This window comes from Vanessa cardui, chromosome W (assembly GCF_905220365.1).
Source record: "Vanessa cardui chromosome W, ilVanCard2.1, whole genome shotgun sequence".
Lineage (NCBI taxonomy): Eukaryota > Metazoa > Arthropoda > Insecta > Lepidoptera > Nymphalidae > Vanessa > Vanessa cardui.
The window spans coordinates 13508078-13530960 of NC_061153.1; the positions used below are offsets into that span (position 1 = coordinate 13508078).

A 22883-nucleotide genomic window follows, 5' to 3' on the forward strand; every position below is an offset into this window, starting at 1 on the left:
TAGCTCAATCAGCGCATACGGCGCATGTATCGATCGTGCGTAGGTATATACCATGCGGCAACATCAACGTCCGGCTTCTGTGTGCGAAGTCAAAGGTCGCGCCAGTCAAGCCTACCACTATACCGCGGCTCGAGCTGTGAGCAGCGCAATTAGCTGCCAAACTTTGCAAGGCGTGTCTCGAGTCACTTCGCTTACCTATTGCGCGTTGTATACATTGGACCGACTCGAGTGTCGTATTAGGTTGGCTCAATAGCATTCCCAATAAATTAAAAATGTTTGTTGCTAATAGGGTTGTCGACATATGCGAAAATATGCTTAGTTCGTCTTGGCGGCATGTACCTACTAAATTAAATCCTGCAAATTTAATTTCCAGGGGGGTTGACGCTTCTCATTTAAAAAATTCCGAACTATGGTGGTCGGGATCAGAGTTCCTAAGTCTGGACGAATCTCAGTGGCCTACACTTAAAAATCAAAATATTGAACACGATTTACCAGAATTAAAATCACACTCAGCAATTATTGAAAAATATTTCATTCGATTTGATAATTTTTCCAATTTTTTACGATTAAAACGTAAAACGTTTTGCATACATTTTGAGATTTGTTCATAACAGTAAAATTGCTAACTCTAAACTAACACGCGATTTATCACTATCGGAATTAAATAATTCTTTTACGAAGTTAGCTATAATTAGTCAGCAGCAATCATTTCCAAAGGAATACGCTTGCCTATTAAAGGGACAGCCTATCAGCCCTAAAAGCAATATTGTGTCTTTAAGCCCATTTTTAGATAATAGTCAGGTGATGAGAGTAGGTGGAAGACTCTATTCGTCAAAATACGAGTACGATAAAAAACATCCCATAATACTCGACGGAAAGCATCGTTTAACTTTGTACTTTCGTTACGAGCACACGCGTCAATTACACACCGGGCCGCAGGCGTTACTATTTGCCATACGTGAAGTTCTTTGGCCAGCGGGGGGAAGGAACTTAGCCAGACGTACCGTGCGTAGCTGTGTCGTGTGTCGGCGCCATCAGGCGCGCACGCTTGTTCCCATCATGGGGAACCTACCTTCTCAACGTGTGATGCCAGCCTTCCCATTTCACACCGTCGCAGTAGATTTCGCGGGTCCATTTTCGATAAAGAATAGAAAGGGTCGCGGCGCAACCGCTTCTAAGTGCTACATGTGCTTATTTGTCTGCTTTCGTTACAAATGTGTACACTTGGAAGCGGTCAGCGAACTATCCAAGGATGCCTTTTTGTTAGCGCTAAGACGATTTATATCTCGTAGAGGCAAGCCAGCGGAAATATATTCCGATAACGGGCGCAATTTTGTAGCTGCCGCCAAGGAGGTTACAGAATTCTTTAAAACTAACCCCTTAGAACTTAGTCAGATAGAAATCTGACTTTGCCGTCGACGAAAATATAAAATTTACATTTATTCCTGCCTACGCTCCTCACTTCGCTGGACTTGCCGAAGCGGGCATTAAATCCGCCAAGTTCCACGTAAAACGCGTCATGGGGCATGCAAATTTGACTTTTGAGGAGTTGTGTACTTTGTTTATGCAGGTTGAGGCGATCTTAAATAGTCGTCCTCTATACCCTCTTTCTTCATCCCCTCAAGACCTTCTTCCTCTATCCCCAGGACACTTTTTGATTGGCCGGCCGCTCACTGCACTGCCTGCACCATCCCTGGAGGAGAAGAATTTCACCTGCCTGGATCGCTACGCCAGGATCGAAAAAATACAGCAACACTTCTGGCGTCGTTGGCAGCATGACTACATCGGCTCCAGCAACGCTCCAAATGGCGAACCAGTCGCGGCAACCTTCGCGTTGGGGCTCTAGTAATTCTCGCCGACGACAACGCAGCTCCACTGCACTGGCGCATGGTTCGGGTGTTGAGATTATTCCCGGGACCTGACGGCGTGGCACGCGTCGCTGAATGCTTGACAGCGCGGGCACTTGTGAGGAGGGCCTTCGCGCGCATCTGTCCCCTGCTTGAAGTTGAAGAAAACCCTTGAACGCGAGCGATTCAAGCGGGGGGAATATGTCGGCGCCGCCTACCGCCACCTATCGGCAGGAGCCCGCAGCACTCCCACTCAACGCCCATTCAACCAGCCATTCAACCAGTCATTCAACCAGTCATTTCAATCACTCACTCACTCTTAATCCTCCTAATTTTTCAGTTAAAATAAAATATTCTCTCTTCTGGTCTCTTACGAACAAGTTGTTTTATTAAGCGCGTGAACCTTTGCAATTTTCGAATATAAATCAAAATCATGTCCCAATAGTGGACAATTGCAATACTAAATATTATCCAGTTTATAACTAAAACAATTTGTGATTACATTGTGATTATCAGTGTAAATTTTTTACTATACCTTCACACATTGAAAAAAAAAATATTTAGTCATATGAGTATTGAGAACGCAAGTGTATGAAGGACTATTATCGGATCAAAATGAAATAGTGATATCCGTTCAAGTGATTAATAGAATATTAATTATAATAAAAAACTATATAAACTAATTTTAATCTAATACTCATAGCGCCATCTAGTAATCAGTTACCCTTATTTTCATCGATGGCTAATAAATGCAACCAGTGCGGATAATTTCTCTCCTCGGCAGATGGCGTTAAATCTACAACATGTGCGTCTATATTTCACCGATCATGCGGTTTCAATACTTCTACAGATTCTCGCGCGCCCCCCAACTGGCTATGCCAAGGTTGCAAGGAAAAACCCCTAGCACAAGAAAAGAACTCGTTAATTGCAACTACCGGTGATTATAGAACTTCCTCCGAATCAGGCTTGCCTATGGGTCTGGATTTTGAAATGGCCGAAGATAATTTTTTGGATACGAACCCAGACAGTAGCGACCCGATTACTTTATTGGCTCAACAAATTAAATTACTCAGAACGGACCTGATTTCAGTTAGACAGGAAATGATTTTGTGGCGAGTGCACAATGCGTCTAAACGCAGCACAAACATCACCTGATCAACAACGTCATTGATCAGGTGATGTTGCAGTGGTCTGATGTATGTCGTCACACTTATGGATACACCCCTTCGGCAATATGGTCGCATGCGCATCGCTTTTGTTTTCGCCTAGGAGGAGGTCCCAAAAGTGGCAAGCACGCGTGGTGGTCATCGCGAGCGGGGGAACGCCTATATAAGCGCTGTTGTTTTTGTTTATTTTTAATTAATTATTTATTTCAATAATTTTTATTATAAGCGCTAATGTTAACATTGTTGACTCGTCACAATAAATAATAATTAAAGTCTGCCGTTTTTAATTGGTGGTTAACCTACGACTCTCTTCACTGGTGACCACGACGGTTGAAGCACGAAGAAGAAGAAGACCTTTCAAGATGTCAATGCCGGACGCTCCATTATCACGTGACGCCACAGCTGTGACCGCCCTTCCGGCCACTGGAGAAACGATGCGAGTTGGAGTGAGAGTACCTGTATTCAACCCAGATGATCCAGAATTATGGTTCGCACAGCTCGAAGGCCAATTCACCCTGTCCGGCATCCGAGAAGACTCCACGAAGTTCTATTACGCACTAGCGCAATTGGAACCACAGCACACGGCGGAAATAAGGGACCTGGTCGTAGCCCCACCTTCCACCGGCAGGTACGACAAATTAAAAGCCGAATTAATACGGAGGCTGTCAGCTTCACAGGAGCGTAAAATAAAACAACTGCTAATGCACGAGGAACTCGGTGATAGAAAGCCCACACAATTTTTACGGCATCTACAACACCTAGCGGGACCAACTGTACCGACCGATTTTATCCGTACCATCTGGTCAAGTCGACTCCCAACGCATTTGCAGACGTGTATAGCAGCGCAGCATACGAAGATGAGCCTTGAAGACATGGCAGAGCTTGCCGACCGTATCAACGAAATTGTTCCAGCAACATTGCAAGTGTCGGAGCAAGTAACCGTGCCAGTAGCCGGTCAAGTACCCGGGCAAGTAGCTAGTACATCTAGTTCCACTCTAGGAGTACCAAGTACTAGTTTCGAAAGCCTGAACCAGACCGTAGCTGAACTAAGCAAGCAGATGGAGATACTTAGCATGCAACTTAACCGAAGACAGCCACGATCCCGCTCACGATTCGCCATAGACAGATCGCGACGACATTCCCGCGCACGTTCCCGCTCACAAACAAATAACTACCCGTACTGTTGGTACCATTATAAATTCGGCGAGCGCGCACGCAAATGTATTCAACCGTGTAGCTACAAGAAGATGGGAAACGCTCAAGACAGCCAGTAGTGGCGGTAAATGACTGCCTTACAATTTTGGGCCGCCTGTTCATCGCGGATCGCAAGACCAAAGTGCAATATTTAGTTGACACCGGTTCAGACCTCTGTGTCTTTCCAAGATCCGCTGTTCGGGAACCTAGAAACAAAACGGGATACGAATTGTTCGCTGCAAATGGGACTATCATTTACACATATGGCTTCCTCCCCTTAACGCTGGATCTAGGACTTAGGCGAGCTTTCACGTGGCGTTTCGTCGTAGCAGACGTCTCAAAGCCCATCATCGGCGTCGACTTTTTAAGTTACTACAACCTGCTAGTCGACTGTCGCAACCAGCGCCTCGTTGACGGTGTTACCACACTTACAGTTGCACTCCCGAAACAACGTTCTACGGAAACAATTTCCTCAGTCCGTACTTTAGAGGATACATCTTATCATCGCCTACTTAGAGAATTCCCAGAAATCACTCGTCCTGCTGGAAAGCCGCACATCACCAAACACTCTACGGTGCACCATATCCGTACCACCGATGGACCACCGGTATCTAGCCGCCCGCGAAGGTTAGACCCGGAAAGACTAAAAATTGCTAAGCAAGAGTTCGATGAGATGTTACAGAGTGGTACAGCAAGAAGATCTGACAGCCCATGGTCATCACCGTTACATTTAACTAAGAAGAAAAACGACGGGTGGCGACCTTGCGGCGATTACAGAGCCCTAAACGCCCGTACAATTCCCGATAAGTACCCTATCAGGCACTTGCATGATTTTACCTGCCAGTTAACAGGCAGTACGGTCTTTTCAACCATAGACCTGGTTAAAGCTTATCATCAGATACCAGTAAACGAAAACGACATTCCGAAAACTGCTATCGCCACTCCTTTTGGGCTTTACGAATTCCCGTTCATGACGTTCGGTCTTCGTAACGCCGCACAGACCTTTCAGAGGTTCATGGACGAGGTACTGCGGGGCTTAGATTTTTGTTACGGGTACCTGGATGACATTCTAGTCTTCAGAAGCAGCAGTACCCTTCATCAGGAGCATCTCAAGTTGTTGTTCCAAAGACTAGCAGAATATGGAGTTCTAATAAACACCAACAAATGTACTTTCGGCAAAACGCAAGTCCAGTTCCTGGGCCACAACGTTTCTGCAGCAGGAATACAGCCATTAGAATCGAAGGTTGAAGCCATTCAGAACTTCCCGGTACCCAAGGTGCTAAAAGAATTACGAAGGTTTTTAGGTATGATCAATTTTTTTCGCCGTTTTATATCTAATGCTGCAAAAGTTCAAACACCGCTCAACCAACTTCTCGTTGGGCCTAAAACGAAGGGATCGCAGCCTATACCCATGACGCCTGCCCTTTTAGAGTCTTTCGAACTGTCTAAAAAGCAACTTTCAGAAGCCAAGCTTTTGGTCCACCCAGATCCTCAAGCCGAACTATCCATACAGACGGATGCTTCAGATACAGCAATAGGTGCTGTGCTGCAACAGTTCAAGAACAATGAATTGCAACCCTTAGCATTCTTTTCGAAGAAGCTAAGTCCATAACAGAAAAAGTACAGCCCATATGAGCGAGAGTTATTGGCAGTGTATGACGCAATTAGACATTTCAGGTTTATGGTGGAAGTTCGGACATTTTGTATCATCACGGATCATAAACCACTTACGTTTGCCTTTGCTAATCACCGAGAGAACAGTTCGCCACGCCAGTTTCGCTACTTGGACTATATAAGCCAATTCACCATAGACTTCAGATATGTAGCTGGTAAAGACAATATTGTTGCAGATGCCCTTTCGCGTATCGAGGCAGTTTCTATACCCTTAGATTACCACTCCCTGGTCAAGCACAAGAGGCGGACAGCGAGCTACAAGACCTGCTGAAAAATGGGTCTTCGCTTAGGTTGAAGAAAATACGATTAGAGTCAGAGCCAGCTCTTATGGTATACTGCGATGTCTCTCAAAGTAATCCTCGACCAGTCCGTACTGGTTCACATAATGTTGTCTTAAATTTTCGCGATTATTACACATTTAAATAAAACTAATTATAACGGATGAATCGCGTATATTAATTATTTTTAAACATCCCGACGTTTCGAGCACTTTGCAGTGTTCGTGGTCACGGGTAGACTAAGATGACATTTGTCTATTAGAAGAACAAAGGAAATATTATTAACAACTACCGCCAACGATTTCTCAATTGATATCTTGAGTAACGTTCCGGTTGCACGCAGAAGGCACTAACTGTATCTTTAGGTCTTGCAGTCTGTTGGATTTGGGATTTTAAATTTTTAATAAGTGGATCCCAGGTGTTAGAAAGTCTCCAACCATCTTCTCTATTGAAGTTCGGTTGTTTTTGAATTTCAATAGCCTCGCGTATCATTCTAGGAATGAATCTGTGTTCTCTAGCGAGGATCTGTGGTTTATCAAATCGGATAAAATGGTTAGGTTTATCCAGAGCATGTTCACAGACTGCAGACTTAGAAGAACGCCTATTTTTGACATCTCCTATATGTTCCTTGACCCTGGTACCGATGCTTCTCTTTGTTTGGCCTATGTAAGATAAACCACACTCACATTCGAGTTTATATACTCCTGCAGTTTGTAAAGGGATATTACTCTTGATAGGTCTCAAGAAGTTAGTGCCTTCTGCGTGCAACCGGAACGTTACTCAAGATATCAATTGAGAAATCGTTGGCGGTAGTTGTTAATAATATTTCCTTTGTTCTTCAAATAGACAAATGTCATCTTAGTCTACCCGTGACCACGAACACTGCAAAGTGCTCGAAACGTCGGGATGTTTTTAAAAATAATTAATATACGCGATTCATCCGTTATAATTAGTTTTATTTAAATCCTCGACCATTCATCACACCTTCATATCGCAAGCAGGTATTCGATTCTCTCCACAATTTAAGCCATCTAGGAGCCAAGCCTACGGTCAAGTTAGTTACAGAGCGCTACAAATGTAGCGCTCTGTAACTAACTTGAAACTAACTTGGCCTGGTATCCGCAAAGACTGTCGACAATGGGTAAAGGAGTGTCAACAATGTCAGCAAAGCAAAGTGACCAGACACACTCAAGCTCCGCTACAAGCCTTCGAAAGCCCTTCCGCACGTTTTCGACACATCCACTTGGATTTGATAGGTCCTTTACCTTTATGCTTAGGTTACAGGTAATGCCTACCTGCTTGTACTGCAACGTGGACCGCTACACAAGGTGGCCAGAAGTCTACCCACTACAGGACATCACCGCCGAAAGCTGCATTGCTGCCCTTTCCAGTGGTTGGATATTACGGTTCGGGTGCCCCGAACACATCACCACTGACCGTGGACGGCAGTTTGAGTCGGGCGCTTTCAAAGAACTGGTCAAGCTCATCGGTGCCAACCATTAACACCACAACGGCATATCATCCGGCAGCTAGTGGTATGGTAGAAAGACTACACCGTCAATTAAAAGTCGCAATTGCCTGTCATTCTACCCCGAACTGGGTAGAAGTGTTACCTTGGGTATTACTAGGTATACGCAGCGCATACAAAGATGACATTAAAGCTTCAACTGCCAAACTTGTCTACGGGGAACCGCTGCGGTTACCTGGACAGTTCTTCTCATCAGCACCCTCAACCATCGAGTACATCATCGAATTCATTGGTAGAATCCGAGCATATGTCAATAAATTAAGACCACAACCATCATCTTGGCACACAAGTTCTAATCAAACTTTTTAGATACCAAAAGACCTTATGCTTACCTCGCACGTATTTATCCGGCAGGGTCCCCATCGGAAACCCCTTCAAGCATCTTATTCAGGTCCATACAGGGTGCTGCGACGCGAGGAGAAAACGTTTGACATCGACGTACAAGGTAAAACGCAGCGAATCAGCATAGACAGACTGAAACCAGCTTACATACTCGCTGAGGACCAGACAGACCAGAAAATCAAAGTTCAGGAGAAGTCTGATGCCATCCCCCCCAATAAAACCAGGAGTGGTAGAGTGGTCAGATTCCCAAACTACTATCGCCCGCAGTCAAGGTCTCGGCGGAGGAGTAGTGTGGCGAGTGCACAATGCGTCTAAACGCAGCAAAAACATCACCTGATCAACAACATCATTGATCAGGTGATGTTGCAGTGGTCTGATGTATGTCGTCACACTTATGGATACACCCCTTCGGCAATATGGTCGCATGCGTCGCTTTTTCGCCTAGGAGGAGGTCCCAAAAGTGGCAAGCACGCGTGGTGGTCATCGCGAGCGGGGGAACGCCTATATAAGCGCTGTTGTTTTTGTTTATTTTTAATTAATTATTTATTTCAATATTTTTTTATTATAAGCGCTAATGTTAACATTGTTGACTCGTCACAATAAATAATAATTAAAGTCTGCCGTTTTTAATTGGTGGTTAACCTACGACTCTCTTCAATTTATTTTCGTCAAGAGCTCGTTTGAATTCTAATGTTACTGAGTTCAACAAGCGTATTGATGTAATAGAGGGACGTGTCTCTGCAATAGAAGAAAAGTTTTCCCCTACAAATCAGCACGAGTGTGACTCAAAGTCCTATGAGTTGATACAGAAACAGTTGAAACAGGAACTTAATGAACGCGAACAGGAAAATCTGATAAATGAAATAACCATAACAGGCGTACCCGAGAAGCATAACGAAAATTTAATGCATGTGACTTGTTTGGTATTAAAAAAAATTGGCGTAACTTTAAATACCTATGATATTGTTAACGCAGAACGTATAGGGCGACAACGTGTGGCAGACAGCAACAACCAATCGCGCCCCATCATTGTACGTCTGGCGCGGCGATCGCTGCGTGGCGAACTACTAAATGCCGCACGGGTTCGCCGCAGCATCGATACTAGCGGTATTGTGGATGGGAACGCAATTAGATTATATATTAATGAAAGGCTGACGCGAATGAATTATATACTTTTTAAGAAAGCCCGGGATCTCGGCAAACAACATAGTCGGCGGTTTTTCTGGACTCGATCTGGGCGTATATATGCCAGACAGCATCCAGGGGCACCAGCGCAACGAAATCGATCTGAACAGGACTTGGCAATTTTTGGTGGTTATCCTGTTTGAACATCAGCCATTTAAAGTTTTTTTTTATTTATAGCCCTAGTACTAGTAATATTTTTATTATTTACAAATACTATTACAAAAGAGAGCAATTCGGTTTATTTATAATCTTGGAGCTAGAGACTCTCTTCGGGATGTTTTCAACAGAGTAGGAATACTCACTGTTGCGTCGCAATATATTTACAACAATATCATGTATATTCACTGTAACATTGATCACTTTGATAAAATCAGTGATAATCATTGTATATGCACTAGAAGTAAGGATAAGCTTATAAAGCCAAGTTTCCGACTCCGCAAAGTCAATAAATCTTTCTTGGGGCAAGGTATCCATTTCTATAATAAAATTCCACAGACATTTTTAACTTTGCCGTCTCGTAAATTCAAATCGTTTATAAAAAATACATTGGTGAAAAAGGCGTATTATTCGATACAAGATTTTGTAGATGATAAAAAAGCGTGGAATTAATACCTGTTGACTTTCAGGCAGGATATATTAATTTAATAATTATATTAACTTAAAAATTAACTAACATGACTGTATTTTTTTTAAATGTTGAAAAAGAGTTACTACTGAGTTTCTTGCCGGTTCTTCTCGGTAGAATCTACTTTCCGAACCGGTGGTAGCTTCACTTAATTGTTAAATGACGATTCAAAAGTGCTTGTAAAAGCCCACTTGAATAAAGTATACTTTGATTTTGATTTTAAGCGTATATTTTTTAGGCCAATTAAAAACATCGACCCAAGTGAATTGGAAAAAGCTATGAATGTAATTGATTGGGAACAAGTGTCAGACTCACAAGATGTAAATGAGATGGTTTCGCAATGTAACAATAATATATTATGTATCTATGACATGTTGGCATCAGTCAAATCTACATACGTTAGAGAAAGAAATTACCCTTGGATAACCTACAACATAAAATTGATGATGCGAAGCCGGGATGAAGCTCATGTAACAGCACGTACTACTGATATCGAACAACATAAGGTTTACTATAAATATATTAAGAAACAAGTAGATATAGCATTATATAGATAGATAGATAGATAGATAGATAAAAACTTTATTGCACACAAACATTAACAGGAAAAAAAAAAACAGTAATAACAAATATAAGGAAAAGAAAGTGGTGTACAAGGGCGGTCTTATTGCTATAAGCAATCTCTACCAGACAACCCGTAGTGAAAGAAGCAAAGTCAAAATATATGGGTAGTGCAAATAATAATAAGCGAAGGGAAGGTAATCCAAGCAATTATAAAAACCTAACTACATACATACATACATATACATATATATACATACATACATATACACATAAATACATACAAATATACTAAATACATATACTTATAATATATACAAAATGAATTTAAGACATACATATAATGCACTATAAATTTAAAGATCATCAACTTTACGTAAATAATAATTCAATAAACGATTTTTAAAAGAGTTTATAGATTCTGACTGGCGAATATCTGAGGGGAGTGAGTTCCAAAGCTTGGCAGATTTAGCTGTGAAGGAATTGCTATAATAGTTGGAATGACAAGTCGGTAACTTAAGGCGATTGTCATTCCGTGAACGGAGACCAAGGCTGTGTGTTTGGTCTGAGCCGAGAAAACAGAAGGACTCTTTTAAATAGGAAGGAGAAAGAGGATTGTAAAGGATGGTGTAAAGAAGAAGGAGAATGTGAAAGTTACGACGAAGTCTTATAGGAAGCCACTTAAGTTGTAGACGGAAGGAAGAGACATGATCATATTTTCGTAAACCGAAAATAAATCTTATGCACAGGTTTTGCAATCGCTCTAGTTTCTCGAGTTGAATTTCGGTTAAATCCAAGTAGCATTGATCTGCATAACCTAGTATTGGCAAGAGAAGAGCATTGGCTAAGGATTTCTTAATATTTATGGACAGAAGGTTTTTCCATTTTCGTAACCGCCCTATTGCAGCAAACAATTTACGACTTACCTCTGCAATTTGTGGAGTCCAAGAAAGGGAATTATCTATTAGAATACGTAAGAAGTTTTTAACAGATGGGGTGATATTTAAAGCAAAGGAGTCAAATAAAATAGGAGGTAAGGCGTTTATATCCACCTTCGCAAGTTGTTTTGGGCTTCCTATGATGGTAACCTGTGATTTAGCCGCATTTATGTGCAGTCCATACGACTTACTCCAAGTACAGATTTCATCCAGATCGCAGTTTATCCTGTGAATAGCGTCCGTAATGTCAAGTGAAGGCGCAGCAATGTACAGTTGCAAGTCGTCCGTATATAGATGATAAGAAGAAAGAAGTTTAGGAAGAGAATTAATAAATATAGCAAAGAGAAGTGGTGAAAGGACACTTCCTTGTGGGACTCCACAAGAAAGTGGAACTAGGGTAGAATATTTATTATTAACAACTACCCCTCTTCCCCCCGGACCACTGCCAAGTGTAGACGTGTATACCGTGTGTTTTTTATTTTTATTTTAATATATTTTTATTAAAAAGTGTTCAAAAATTCCATTAAAATATTAGAAGCACATAATTGCGCAGGAGTTCATACAATTTATTAACGATTGCGCAGGAGTACTGTCAGCCTGGTAAGAAGCCATCCTTGTCAACTAGCCCCTCCTCTTTGCTCCGCCCAAGAAGTGGTGAGTGTTAATCAGACCCGCCCAGTGACTAATCATCAACGCTGTGGGCGGTTGCGCCTGGTGCTTGGACCTTCCCTCCATATTGTTAACGCAAGCTACTCTCATAGTCCTCTGTGGTCCTGGTACTTAGTGAGTGCCCAACGTCAACGTTACATAAGTAAACTATTAAAATGTTACGAACTCCTGAGAAGCCTAGTTCCGAGTCTAATTTACGTCAGATCGAAGGTAACGAAGAATTTACACCGAAGACTAGTTTCGTAAACACCCGTATAAAGCGTAAGCGCTCGGAAGAGATTCTTTTTGAATTTTCTGAGTTTAAGAACGACATTAAGGATATGTTATCCTCTTGGATGTGCGAACAGAATAGAGAAAGGGCGCAACTCACGGCTTCCTTAAAAATTATCGAAGGTTCACTGTCGTTTCTGTCCGCCCAATACGAAGATATGAGAAATGCAATGGAAGTTTTGGAACGCGAAAAACAGAAGGATAAAGAATACATACAAATCTTAGAAAACCAAATTGAAGGCTTACAAAAATCGCAACGTAAATGCTCATTAGAGATTAAAAATGTTCCCAAGTTAAACGGTGAAACAAAAACCTCGCTTATGGACATGGTTACCAAATTATCGAATACCCTGAATATTAAACTCGAAACAAATGACATCAAGGATATCTATAGATCGTCCAAGAAAGGAGATAAAAAACCTATAATTCTGGAACTGTGTTCATACATACAGAAAACGAATATATTGAAAGCCGCTAAAAAGTACAACAATCAAAACAAAACTAATAAACTAAATGCACAACACCTGGGGTTAACGAGCCATAATACACCGGTTTTTCTATCAGATTACCTAACCCTAAAAGGAAATAGATTATTTTTCTTAGCCAGAGAATTCAGCAGAACAAACAAATACACATTTTGCTGGACCGCCATTGGTGATGTGTTAGTGAGGAAGGATGAAAACTCTCAAATTATAAAAATTATAAGTGAATCACAAATTAGTAGTATGTGTGAATCTAACAAATGACTAGTTACTCTAGAAAATTACTTACTATCTTTTATATACTTTACCGTACTTTCCTACTTCAAAATAATTGTATGTTTAACTACAAATTTAATATTACAAATAATACTCATATACACTAACTCTTATCACTATGTACACCATATGTACAACTACTCAAGTCGTTCACACACTCATACTACACTGCTACACACCTATTTCGTATTAATAAGTTTATTATGTGAAAGTTATTTAGTTTTTGTTAGATTTCTTTTGTTACTTTCCTTATATTATACGTGCTATATTCATTTAACTGTAAGCTTAAATTTTCAAATCTTTTATCACGGTTATATATTGTTTGACAATACAACCTTATATAATAATGGATAACACGCTGCAAACAAGTACAGATATAGACAATTTTGAAATTGCCCAGGCTTTAACATGTAACCCTGACGAATGTTATTCCCAAATTATTCAAACTAATCATCTCACTACCCTGACACAAAATATAAGGAGTATTTACAAAAATTTTGACACTTTTCAAGTAACACTAAAATCATTGAAAATAGAATGTGATATACTTGTTATAACAGAGTGTCATTTATCGAAAGATAAACCTATACCTACTCTAAATAGCAATTATAACTCGTATTTTACCAAAAACATTTTAAATCGCTGTGACGGAGTAATCATGTATGTAAATAAGAATCTTAATTGTAACGTATCGGAACCTTGTATAAAAAATTCTTCTTGCCTAGTGCTAACGCTTCCGGACACGGTGATAATAGGTATATATCGTACACCTTCTATAAGAAATACGGATGACTTTATTTGTTCACTTCAAACTTTACTTCAACGATTTGACAATTTCAAGAACATTATTCTAACTGGCGATATCAATATAGACATTAAACATGATAGTATAGACCCAAGCTGCCCTAATTATTTAAATACACTCGCGTTTCATGGAATTTTACCAACTCATAGGTTACCTACTCGCGACAAAATGTGTTATGATCATATGATGCTCAAAACTACTATATGTGCAAAGTCAATTGTACTAAATAACGCTCCTACTGATCATTCAACGGTTCTTTTAAATCTTGCATACAAGTATAACCGAGTTTTATTTAAAACAAAAGTTATTACTGATTACGTCTCAGCTTTTAATGATATAAAAAACAACCTTGTGGATATATTGACTATTGAGGATCCGACAATCGCTACCGAAACGTTGATGAATAGAATAACGGTAGCATTTAATAGTAACAAAAAAACAATTACGATACCTAACAGAAAACGTCACTTACAGCCTTGGATTACCCCTGGTGTTTTACGTTGCCTTAGGAATCGTGATAAACTCCATTTAAAACTTAAAAGGAATCCTGATAATCAGATATTAAAAAATAACTTACACTCGGTACAGAAATTTTTGTCATAAACTCGTAAGAAAACTAAAAACTAGCTATGAAAAAAATAAACTAGACAGCGCTAAAAATTCTAAAACACTTTGGAAAGCTATTAAATCAATATGTTATATTAGTAAAAATAAAACTGAACACACACATAAACTTATTAATCTTTCGACGTCCCCTGTACAATCGGCCAACCTTATCAATGAACATTTTCTAATATGGGTAGGAATTTGGCTGAAAAACTTAAAGATTCACCCCCCTCCTCATCTCACAGTAATTTGTCAGAAACTTTCACCCATATAAACTCCTTTGTTCTCCTCCATACCGACCATACTGAAGTAGATACGATTATAAATAGTTTTTCAAGTGACTCTGCTCCTGGGTGGGACAATATTCCTACTTCATTTATTAAAATAGCCAGGAACACTCTTGTACCAATATTGTGTCACATCTATAATCTTTGCTTCACAAACGGTTGCTTTCCTAAGTCTTTTAAACGGGCTATTGTAACACCAATATATAAGGGTGGGGATGGGAACGATGTCAATAACTACAGGCCGATTTCTGTAATTTCCGTACTAGCTAAAATTTTTGAAAAACTAATTAACAATCGCTTAAAACAATATCTCACTAATAATTATCCGTTGTCTTCAAACCAATATGGCTTTAGAAATAGCATTTCCACTGAAGACGCAGTTCTAGCATTAACGAATGAAATAAGCAATCAATTGGATTCTGGTAACAAATGCGCTGGTGTGTTCCTTGACTTGGCTAAAGCTTTCGACACCGTGTCCATTCCCATCCTTCTTGAAAAGTTATAATTTTGGTATAAGAGGATTGCCCAAGCACTACTCCCAGATTACTTAACCGACCGTCAGCAACTACTAAAGTTGAATGAGTGTGTGAGCCAACCCTCAAGTGTCAGTTATGGTGTCCCACAGGGAAGCGTATTAGGACCTACCCTGTTCCTAATTTATATTAACGATCTCTGTAATTATAACGTTCAAAACTGTAAAATTTACACGTATGCTGATGATACAGCCCTCATCTTTAATGAAAAATCTTGGGACGAGCTACATGCTATAGCTGAGTCGGGAATTCATCGAATTTCTTGCTGGTTAAGATCTAATCTGTTAACATTAAATAAAAATAAAACTAAATATGTAACCTTTTCAATCCGCAAAACTACACAACCTGACCCCCACTTTAATCTAAAGGTTCATAACTGTAATTATCCTGATTTAAACACTTGCTTTTGTGATAACATATCGAAAACAGATAAGATAAAATATCTTGGTGTAATTATTGACCAGCATCTCACCTGGAGACCTCATATTGAGAGCATCGTTGACAAGATAAGAAAAATTACTTGGATTTTCAAAAGGCTTAGACACGTTGCGAGCGAGGCCACTCTTATTACCACCTACAAAGCACTAGCCCAATCTATATTGAGCTACTGTATCCCTGTATGGGGGGGTGCGGCTAAAACGCATTTAATAATTTTAGAAAGAGCGCAGAGGTCTCTCATAAAAGTAATGTTTTTCAAACCGTACCTTTTTCCAACTTTTGATTTACACAATCAGTACAAATTACTGACTACTCGTCAAATATATATATTAAATTGTATACTTAAAATTCATCATAATTTACCTTTTGTTTCCTCTCAAACCCAAAACCGTAGGCGTAAATCTGTTTGTCCTATCCCAAATAGTAAAACCAAATTTAAGAAAATGCAATACAATTATTAATCGTCATATCTTTATAATAAACTAAACAGTAGACTTGACTTGTACAGACTGACAAAGACCAAAGTAAAGCGTGTTCTAACTGAAACATTACTCACGTATAATTATGATGAAACTGAAAAATTTATAATTAATCTAAACCTTTCACAATTATAATAAAATTTATACATGTTTAAACGCACGCACGCACACACATAGACACACACACACACACACACACACACACACACACACACACACACACACACACACACACTTTTCTAGTTATTTTATAAATTGTTCACATTTCTTAAAAGATAAGATATAAATCTGTGTAACAAAGTCATTGTTGACTTTCTAGTTGTCTTGGTGGATGAGCGGGGCACCCAGTAATACGGGTTTGCACCTAGTACAGGGGCCCTTGCAACTTGTTTGTACTGTAATCCTTGAGTCAATAAAGTTTATTTTTATTTATATTTTTATTTAACTACACATTGCCGGCGATTACCGAGAAAACTGTAGAACCAGGCAAGAGCACCATCGGAGACACCGATTGATCTTAGTATGACAAGTAGCACATCATGATGATTATAATATATCTTTAAATGGTGACCGTCTTGAAGTAGCTGATACTACGGTGTTTTTAGGAATAGAATTGGATTCCAGACTTCAGTGGACTTCTCATTTATCATCCCTAACAGGAAGACTCAGCTCCGCAACATACGCGGTTAGAAAAGTTAGACAACTAACTGATACTGATACCGCTCGTTTAGTTTATTTTGGTTATTTTCACAGTATTATGTCATATGGCATATTACTTTGGGGTAACGCTGCAGATATTGAATCTGTCTTTATTTTACAAAAGAGAGCAATTCGGTTTATTTATAATCTTGGAGCTAGAGACTCTCTTCGGGATGTTTTTAACAGAGTAGGAATACTTACTGTTGCGTCGCAATATATTTACAACAATATCATGTATATTCACAGTAACATTGATCACTTTGATAAAATCAGTGATAATCATTGTATATGCACTAGAAGTAAGGATAAACTTATAACGCCAAGTTTCCGACTCCGCAAAGTCAATAGATCCTTCTTGGGGCAAGGTATCCGTTTCTATAATAAAATTCCGCAGAAATTTTTAACTTTGCCGTTTAGTAAATTCAAATCGTTTGTTAAAAATACATTGGTAGAAAAAGCATACTATTCGATACAAGATTTTGTAGATGATAAAAAAGCGTGGAGTTAATACCTGTTGACTTCCAAGCAGGATACATTAATTGAAATAATTGTATTTAATTAACATGACGTTGTATTTTTTAAATGTTAAAAAAGAGTAACTACTGAGTTTCTTGCCGGTTCTTCTCGGTAGAATCTACTTTCCGAACCGGTGGTAGCTTCACTTAATTGTAAAATGACGATTCAAAAGTGCTTATAAAAGCCTACTTGAATAAAGTTTATTTTGATTTTGATTTTTGATTGATCAACGGTGTTAAAAGCATTGCTAAAGTCCAATAGTACCAAGACAGTCAGCAACTTATTGTCCATATTGAGACGAATATCGTCACAAACTTTGACAAGCGCTGTAACTGTGCTATGCCCAGATCTGAAGCCAGATTGATACCGACTGAGAGTATAGTTTTTAGAAAGAAAAAGGTTGAGTTGAGAAAAGACTATACGTTCTAATTCTTTAGACAGGAAAGGAAGTATGCTAATAGGACGGAAATGTGAAAATAACGTAGGGTTATTGGTCTTAGGGAGAGGAATGACATGCGCAGTTTGCCATGCAATAGGGAATTCGTTTGAGGATAAAGAAAAATTAAATATATGAGAAATAATAGGCGTAATAAAATCAAGGATTAATAGGATTAGTTTTCGACTGATACCATCACTACCAGTCGCATCCGATTTACTAGCTAAAATATGTTTTTTTACTTCGTCTGGAGTGACAGGCTCGAATTTAAAAGGAAGGATAACATCAGGAGGCAGGGAATTAATATTATTTAGGGTGATTACTTTGGCATGACTGTCTAATGCTGTAGCAGTGGCAAAATACTTGTTTTATGCATAGCGGCAAATTGCTACGTTGTCGACCGATACCTAGGGAGCCCAAGAATTTCCAAACACTGGCCTGACTTTTATTTTCAATAGAGTCGTGGATAAATTTTCTTTGTGCGTCTCTGCGGGTTTTGCTGCATCGGTTACGTAGCTTCTTATAATGCTCGTAATTAGCATCAGAAGGTGTTAATTTATATTTTGTTTTAGCCGCATTACGTTTTGACATCAGCCTTTTAATATCCGGGGTTAACCACGGTGCTGGAATATGTTTGAGTTTGATTGGGCGGAGAAGAGCATGTTTATCATAGAGTTGGGTTAGTAAGGAATTAAAAATGTCAAGTTTATCATTAATAGAAGGAGCATTAAAAACCATATTCCAGTCGATGTCATTAAGATCTGACAAGAAGCTTGTGTTGTCGAAATGTTTAAAGTTTCGACGCATGACAATGGTTGGCCTGGCTTTTGGGGGACGAATCCTGTAGGACACGTAAATGAGGTCGTGGTACGAGAATGCTTCGGCAGGGCACTGGCCATGCGTATCCACATGCTCGGCAGATGAGACGATCTTTAAGTCAAGTGTCGAGGGTGTGCAATTGGGAAAAAAGTGTGTTGCATCAGTCGAAAGTAATGTAAAATTGAGGCTGCTTATTAAATTTTTAAGACGCTTGGCACGTGAATCATTTTTAAGGACGCACGTGTTAAAGTCACCCAAGATGATAGAGTGGTCGACAGTAGGACTATATAGTTCTAGTAGATTTTCCAAATGTTGAAAATAGTCTATAAGTAATGAAGGGCTGTAGAAAACGCCGAGCAGTATCTTTTTGGAGCCAAATATTAGTTCCAGAAAGATATGCTCGGAGAAGGTCGAGTATTGTGCTGGTGATTTGTCGATAATCGTAAAAGGAATATTGTTGCGCAGGTAAATTGCAACACCGCCGCCACCTTTTCCCACGCGATCATTTCGGATAAGGTGGAAATTAGGTAAAGAATAATAGGATGAAGGTAAATTAGGTTTAAGAAACGTTTCAGACACCAAAATAGCATGTATATTATCGTAGTTAAAAGAGGAAACAAAATCTGCATAGTGTGAGGGAATGCTTTGAGCATTAATGTGAACAACATTGAAGTTTCTGGGTAAGGAGAAAATGCAGAATCAAGGAGCGAAGAAAGAGGCACAAAAGCACTATGAAAGCTATCATCAGATGATGAGGAGAAGGAATGAAAGTTATTATCGCAATCAGAATCAGAATTAACATTACTGTCGTTTATACTCATAGAAGTAATAATAATACGTTTATAAAAATAATAATAATAGATAAATAACTAAGCGAATTACGTTGGGTGCAACCGGAGGATCCAAAGAAAATCCAAATTAAAATTAATATATTGACTATGACTAAATTTAATTAATGCCAATTGGTCGATGTTTGTACCAAGAGTGGCGCTTCCACATTTTAGGCTTCGAAGGAAATTTTCGATTGACGTCAATGATTGACGTCAATGCTGCTTGTAGTTGCTGCGCTTGTAAAACGTGGAGTTTATGTAGGTCGTAGGTGCCGTGTGCATTAGGCAAACATGCTGATGCAGCGATCTACTGGCCATGTGTAACAAGCGCTAAATAAAAATAATAATAAACATGTGGTTGGTTTACACTACACTAGAAATGAAAGTCACTTACTTGTATAATGTCTATATTACAAGTCCACATAAAAGTCAGAAGGCACACATAGTTTTATAGTACATTAATACGCAAGCACAAGAATTAGGAACACAAGCACAGATAGGAAAGCAGATGAAATTATAAAGATGAGAAGAAAATAAGTATGAAATTATGAGAGCAGTCTTAAGCGTATAGGAATAAAGTCTAGGTTTGCTTAGCAAAGTTATTAGCGAGCGCGAGCGGGTCAAGCGTATGAAAGCCGTCGGCGAACTGACGCGTTGTTTTGCGAGTTGCGTAGACAAAGGATTGTCCGATCGGCGCGTGCGGCTAGCGAGTGGTGCTTAAGACGTTGCTTCTTGGGCCGCTAAGAATGTGGACAAAATAGTCCCACATCACTCCCCCGCTGAGACCGTTACTACGGGCGATAATATTGTGGGAAGTGAACTTTTCTACCTGACCTGGTAGTCTTTAAATTAGGTTGCTGTTCAGTTCCTATATCGCTGTCTGACTTAATTGTATAAGCTGGCTTGAGACGATCAATGGACACAGTTATTTTCTTATTTTTAACTAATATCTGGAAAGTCTTTTGTCCTCTTTTAATGACTTGGTATGGTCCAGTATAAGGAGGTTGTAAGCTTTTACGTAAAGCGTCTTGCCGTAAAAATACTTGGTCTGCAGTGTCTAAATCTCTGAAAACGAAATATTTTTTTGGAGTATGGTGAGCTGCTGGAACGGGTCTAATTTGAGCGGCGAATGACCTTAATCTTGAGATGTAGTCGCTTATATCCGTTATGCTGTTACAATTGTCAGCGAAAAATTGACCAGGTAAACGAAGAGTTTCACCATAAAGCATTTCTGCTGCGGATGACTGGATGTCTTCCTTGTATGCACTGCGTATACCCAATAATACGAGAGGTAGATATTCAGTCCAGTATTGATTTGTGTGACCCATAATAGCTGCTTTTAATTGTCTATGGAATCGCTCGATGATTCCATTTGCGGCTGGATGATAAGCGGTGGTCATTTTATGCTGAGATCACGTTAGTAGTGCGAGTGACTTGAAAAGGCTGGACTCGAATTGCCTACCGTGGTCCGTGGTTATACTTTGGGGACAACCAAACCTTGAAATCCATCCTGATAGAAGGGCTTTGGCCGTTGACTCTGCTGTTATGTCGGTAAGCGGTATTGCCTCAGGCCAACGCGAAAACCTATCGATGGCTGTGAGACAGTACTTATATCCGTTGGAATAGGGCAAGGGGCCAATAAGGTCTATGTGTATGTGAAGGAATCTGGCAGTTGGTAAGTTAAATGAGCTTAGAGGTGATGAGACGTGCCGTGTCACTTTGGCTTGTTGGCAGGAAAGGCAGGCTCGGCTCCAATCACGACAGTCTTTTTTGATTCCGAGCCAAACAAAACGCTGCGTTACTAGCTTTATGGTCGCGTTGGCACTGGGATGACTAAGTGAATGTATTGATTCAAAAGCCTGTTGTCTCATTGATGTTACAATAAAAGGTCTAGGTGATGGAGTACTTATATCACAGAATATCATTACCTCGGCTCCAGGCATATGTATCTCTTTTAAATTCAGAGAACTACCTTCAGTTAGTAAGGTTTTTAATTCAGGATCCGACTGCTGTTTCCTCGCCAGAGCTTCGTAATCTACCCCTGCTGTGACAGCTTCAATCCTGGAGAGAGTGTCAGCTACCATGTTATCCTTACCAGAAATGTGACGGATATCCGTGGAGAACTGCGAGATATAATCCAGGTATCTAAATTGCCTAGGGGAACATTTGTCGCGGTTGATTTGAAAAGCGTGAGTCAACGGGCGATGGTCAGTAAAAATGGTAAATACTCTTGCTTCAAGCATGTGTCGAAAGTATTGGATAGATTTGTAAATAGCCAACAGTTCTCTATCATAAGGGCTGTACTTAGTTTGGGCAGGTGATAGCTTGCGAGAGAAAAATGCCAAAGGTTCCCAGCAATCACCACGCAACTGCTGAAGTACTCCACCAATGGCGATACTTGATGCATCAGTTACTAGGGTTAGTTTGGCATCTGTGTCTGGATGCGCTAGCAGAGCTGCTTTTCCTAGTTCTGTCTTGCAATTGTCAAATGCTTGACGCTGTGTCTCGTTTAACTTTATTGGCTGAGAACCCTTAGTGGATCCTTTAAGCATATCATTCAAGAGCGTTTGTAACTCTGCTGAATGAGGTATGAATCGGTGGTAAAAGTTGTACATACCGAGAAATCTTCGCAGCTCCTTTATGGTCTTGGGCTCAGGAAATTTTTTGATTACCTCTATTCTCTCTTTAAGAGGCCGGATCCCTTCAGCAGATACAGTGTAGCCGAGAAAGGTGACCTGGGATGCTCCAAAAACGCATTTTGAAATGTTTAGCAGCACTCCATACTGGTTCAGTCTCCTGAAAATTTCATGAAGATGGCGTTCATGCTCTTCTGGGTTGTGAGAGAAAATCAGGATATCATCCAGATAACCATAACAGAAATCTAAGCCCATAGTAACTTCATCAATGAATCTTTGAAATGTTTGGCCCGCATTTCTAAGTCCGAATGTCATCATTGGGAATTCGTATTAACCAAATGGTGTAGCGATGGCTGTTTTACATATATCACCTTCATAAATTGGAATTTGGTTGTACGCCTTAACAAGATCGAGTTTAGAAAATATTCTACATCCGAAAAGATTCAAATTGAAATCCTGTATGTGTTTGATGGGATACTTATCTGGTATCGTTCTTGCGTTGAAAGCTCGATAGTCGCCGCATGGTCTCCATCCGTTGTCCTTTTTTGGTGCCAGGTGAAGGGGCGATGACCAAGGGCTATCGGACGGGCGGGCTGTACCATTCTTGATCATTTCGTTAAACTCATGTTTGGCGATCTGTAACTTGTCAGGTGGTAAGCGACGGGGTCTGCTAGAAATTGGTGGTCCTGGAGTAGTTTTTATATAATGTACTGTGTTATGCTTACAGTCTTTAGGATAACCAGCTGGTCTAGTAATGTCAGGGT

The 22883-nt window shown here is 39.9% G+C and overlaps 1 pseudogene; it reads left to right on the plus strand.

Annotated features, from left to right (window-relative positions):
* Positions 1–1428: 1428 nt before the first annotated feature.
* On the plus strand, positions 1429–2022 carry LOC124542646 (annotated as a pseudogene).
* The last annotated feature ends 20861 nt before the right edge of the window (positions 2023–22883 follow it).